Source organism: Sinohyriopsis cumingii, chromosome 2, assembly GCF_028554795.1.
Source record: "Sinohyriopsis cumingii isolate HCF-2022 chromosome 2, ASM2855479v2, whole genome shotgun sequence".
NCBI classification, from domain to species: Eukaryota; Metazoa; Mollusca; class Bivalvia; order Unionida; family Unionidae; genus Sinohyriopsis; species Sinohyriopsis cumingii.
Window position 1 is genome coordinate 165,379,691 of NC_142962.1, and position 5,250 is coordinate 165,384,940.

Here is a 5,250-nt window from a genome sequence, read left to right on the forward strand (position 1 = left end):
ACTAGACATGGGCTATACATGACTAGACATGGGCTATACATGACTATACATGGGCTATACATGACTATATGTGGGCTGTACATAACTAGTCATGGGCTATAAATGACTATATGTGGGCTGTACATAACTAATCATGGGCTATACATGACTATATGTGGGCTGTACATAACTAATCATGGGCTATACATGACTAGACATGGGCTATACATGACTAGACATGGGCTATACATGACTATACATGGGCTATACATGACTAGACATGGGCTATAAATGACTATATGTGGGCTGTACATAACTAATCATGGGCTATACATGGGCTATACATGACTAGACATGGGCTATACATGACTATACATGGGCTATACATGACTAGACATGGGCTATACATAGCTAGACATGGGCTGTACATAACTAATCATGGGCTATACATGACTAAACATGGGCTATACATGAACAGACATGGGTTATGCATGACTAGACATGGGCTGTACATAGCTAATCATGGGCTATACATGAATAGACATGGGCTATACATGAATAGACATGGGCTATACATGAATAGACATGGGCTATACATGAATAGACATGGGCTATACATGAATAGACATGGGCTATACATGACTAGACATGGGCTATACATGACTAGACATGGGCTATACATGACTAGACATGGGCTATACATGAATAGACATGGGCTATACATGACTAGACATGGGCTATACATGACTAGACATGGGCTATACATGACTAGACATGGGCTATACATGAATAGACATGGGCTATACATGAATAGACATGGGCTATACATGACTAGACATGGGCTATACATGACTAGACATGGGCTATACATGAATAGACATGGAAAATCCATGACTAATCATGAATATACATGACTAGACATGGAATATACATGATGAGACCTGGGAAGCTACAGGCAAGCTTTCTTACATGCTCATGTTGGCACAGACTCATGGGAAACTACTGGCAAACTTTATCACTTGCCTACATTGGTCAAGTTGGAGTTGGAGTCATCTATTAAGAGGAGCACAGTTTGGTCATATGGGAACTTATATGTCATTGTGATGTCTTATTTAATCAATCTATTGTGTGGCACTATGCAGTCTTATTTAATTAATCTATTATGTGGCACTATGATGTCTTATTTAATCTATTATGTGGCACTATGAGGTCATATTTAATCAATCTATTGTATTGAACTATGAGGTCTTACTTAATCTATTATGTGGCACTATGATGTCTTATTTAATCTATTATGTGGCACTATGAGGTCATATTTAATCAATCTATTGTATTGAACTATGAGGTCTTACTTAATCTGTTGTGTGGCACTATGAGGTCATATTTAATCTATTATGTGGCACTATGAGGTCATATTTAATCAATCTATTGTATTGAACTATGAGGTCTTACTTAATCTGTTGTGTGGCACTATGAGGTCTTACTTAATCAATCTATTGTTTTGAACTACGAGGTCTTACTTAATCTATTGTGTGGCACTATGAGGTCTTCCTAAGACTCTTGTGGCTCTGTGATGTCTCTTTAAGTCAGACTCTTCTTTGACTCCATTGAGACTCATTAAACGAGACTCCTGTGACTATGTTGGGACTCACTAAACCAGACTCCTGTGTGGTTCTGTTGGGTTTCATTAAACCAGACTCCTGTATGGTTATGTTGGGACTCATTAAACCAGACTCCTTGTATTTCTGTTGGGTTTCATTAAACCAGACTCTTGTGTGGTTCTGTTGGGTCTCATTAAACCAGACTCCTGTGTGGTTCATTTGGGACTCATTAAGCCAGACTACTGTGTGGTTATGCTGAGTCTCATTAAACCAGACTTCTGTGTGGTTTGTTTGGGACTCATTAAACCAGACTCCTGTGTGATTCTATGAGATCTTAATAAATATGTATATGGCTCTGTAAAAGTCTCATTAAACCAGACAGACTCTTGTGTGGTTATGTTGAGTCTCATTAAACCAGACAGACTCTTGTGTAACTCTATGACTTAACCACTATTAGGGGGTCTTGTAAAATTGTTTCATTGATCATTTTTATCTATAAAAGATGCCTTGGTGAAACTTTGAAGAAGCAAAAACTAAAAAGAGATTTCTTCTGATCTCAGAAATTATTCAGATGTACCTTTTTTAGTCATTAAAATTAAAATGTTATCATCACCATCAAGCAATTATCGTAAGAGATCACTTTTTAAACAAATGCCACTGCAGGATATGTCTCACAATCAACTAATAAAACTGTAAATGTTTACATGAAACATGACATCATCTCATCAGCCAATCATACCATTTTTCCAAATTTTGGGAAAGCCACATTCGGGCATTACTAAATGAACTCAGTTGCTGTTTTTTTTTGGGGGGGGGGTTTGGGGGGGGTCTCCTTTTAATCACAGAATTTCTCCAAGATTCATGTGAGGAGTGATTTGAAGAGACTGCTTGAAGTTACAGTTGCAGTTGCTCAGTACAGCTTAATAATTGGCAGTATTCAAGGTCACTTGTAGGTCAAATTGTCTTCATTGGTGGCATTGTGCAAATGATATTTTATGTGATAATTTTATATTGTTATATAATATTGATTTTTATCCATCTGTATCTTCACCAAAAAGATAAAAGTGCTAAATGTTTTAAACTAATTTTCTGAAAAAATATGTAATAGATAAAGTTTTATGCAATTTTTTTATTTTTCATTTAAAAGTCATTTTGCAATTTTTCTTCAAGAAATTTTCTGCTCCAAAACTAAGGATTGCCTCAACTCAAAATATTGTATTCATAATAGTATTGGAACCCTTGATGTTTTTTACAGTATTATCTTTTTAAATATTCTTTCATGACAAAATGTTTGTTAAAATCTCAAATTGGTTGGACATTTTTCAGTCTGTGGTGTATCATCCCAAAAGTCAATTGTTATGCAAATTAAGTAGCCATGTTTTGTATTACTGGCCATAACTGTGACATTTTTATCAAGATTGACTTGACATGTTGTTGACAGCTGTATTACAGTGTGTCATTTTTATCAAGAATGATATGACATGTTTTTGACAAATGGACTGCAGCTGTGTTACAGTGTCATTTTTACCAAGATTGATTTGATATGTTGTTGACAGCTGTATTACAGTGTGTTATTTTTAGCAAGATTGATTTGACATGTTGTTGACAGCTGTATTACAGTGTGTTATTTTGTCACTGTGTCTATTTTTGACATTGTGTATATTCTTGTCATTGTATCTATTCTTGTCATTGTGTCTATTCTTGTCATTGTGTCTATTCTTGTCATTGTGTATATTCTTGTCATGTTTATTTCTTGTGTATGCCATGTGTTGCTTTGGCAGGTGTCACTGTATACTTGTCAAATATATGACTTGTGTATTCCGTGTGTTGCTTCAGCAGGTATCATTGTATATTTATCATATTTCTCTGGGTTTTTAGATTGATTTAAAGTACAATGAAATGAACTTTTTCCATTTGCAAGCATACTTGTGCACTGGAACATGACCACTCACAAAAAAATCTCCATTCAGGTCAGACATTTGCAACCTATGGTCTATGGCCAAGATTCTGCCCATGACCTGGTTTTACCCATTTATTTGCATCGTAGGGTGTGACTTTAAAAGCTGCTTAGCTGTCCTATGCCTTGGACGGAATTGAACATGCTTGATTTAGTTGACTAGTTACACATTTTGACTTGAATGTTTGTTCATCTCCACATGCATTAACATATTATTTGTGGAATTGAGGTCATGCTGTTTATCAAGGTCATTGTACTGTATATACTTACTTATAAGTAATGTCAAAATGCAAAGAACATAGATCCTGATTTGCCATCACATAATGCACCAGCAGTTTGTTCTACTGACTCATAACAAACTGCAAATACCAAAATTTGACAACACCTTATTTGATCACAAATCTGGGTCTATGATCTGACTTGTACATGAGTACAAACAATATTTGATTTCAAAGTTTTGTCAATAGTTGATTTTTTTAAAATATGAAAGTTACATTATTAATGACACTTAATAAAGGAGTCGGAACAACATGTCTGGATTAACATTTCCTGGTCCTCAGTATTCCACAGTAAAATAAAAGTGAAAAATATGTCTGGATTAGAAAGTTTCATTCTATATTATATCATCAATAACTTTATTAATATCACTACGAACCTAACTATTAGTATCAATTATCACCATGCCTCACTATCATTACCTTTAATATCACCATGCCTCACTGTCAGTACCTTTAATATCACCATGCCTTATTGTCAATACCTTAAATATCACCATGCCTCACTGTCAGTACCTTTAATATCACCATACCTCACTGTCAGTACCTTTAATATCACCATGCCTCACTGTCAGTACCTTTAATATCACCATGCCTCACTGTCAGTACCTTTAATATCACCATGCCTCACTGTCAGTACCTTTAATATCACCATACCTCACTGTCAGTACCTTTAATATCACCATACCTCACTGTCAGTACCTTTAATATCACCATGCCTCACTATCAAAATCTTTAATATCACCATGAGCCTCATTATCATCAGTCCCTTTAGAATCATGTCAGCCAGTTAGGAATATAAATCTCAGACATTCTTGAGAATCTGTGGTAGATGGCTGTTTTTTTAAAGATGTTTTGCTTAGTATTTTTCTTCCTTTATTTTATCAGCTGTATGCATTAACTGATTTTCCTTTTATTATGTTTTTATCTTGAGATTATGACATCAGAAAAATGTAATTATATTTCAGCAGTTAGTGATAACTGAATGTTTTTCATCTTTTGCCTTAGTGTATTGATCTGTGATACTGTAGCCAAGAAATCCAATAAATAGTGATGAATATTATGTCTCATCTGATGATATTTTCACTAGAACAGGGGAGGAACTTTTTACATCTTAATCTTTCTTTCCTGTGTGTATTTATGTGTGTTACTGTCTGTGAATGTTTCACTGTTTAATTACACTATAAACACATTAAACAAAGATTATATTGCAACATAATTATTTTGAGTGGAGGTGGTAGATGTCTAATAGCATCTAATGGATGTCTATATCAAATGTCCTTGCAGTTTCTGTATTTAACTACATGCTATTTAAGTAGCCCTAAAACTTGAATACACAATGATCTTATCATCCTAATATGTTCCATAAAAATTCTAATTTGATTTGTACGGGGGAGTCACAGCAACTAGTTTGGGATATTAAGGTGGTAAACATGTC

The 5,250-nt window shown here is 34.8% G+C and overlaps 1 long non-coding RNA gene across 1 annotated transcript; it reads left to right on the plus strand.

Moving 5' to 3' along the window:
• The first annotated feature begins 688 nt into the window (after positions 1–688).
• Positions 689–4,872, plus strand: LOC149806248 (uncharacterized). Its single transcript, XR_016419877.1, has 2 exons — positions 689–1,388; positions 1,457–4,872. It is a non-coding gene; the product is annotated as an uncharacterized LOC149806248 (long non-coding RNA).
• The last annotated feature ends 378 nt before the right edge of the window (positions 4,873–5,250 follow it).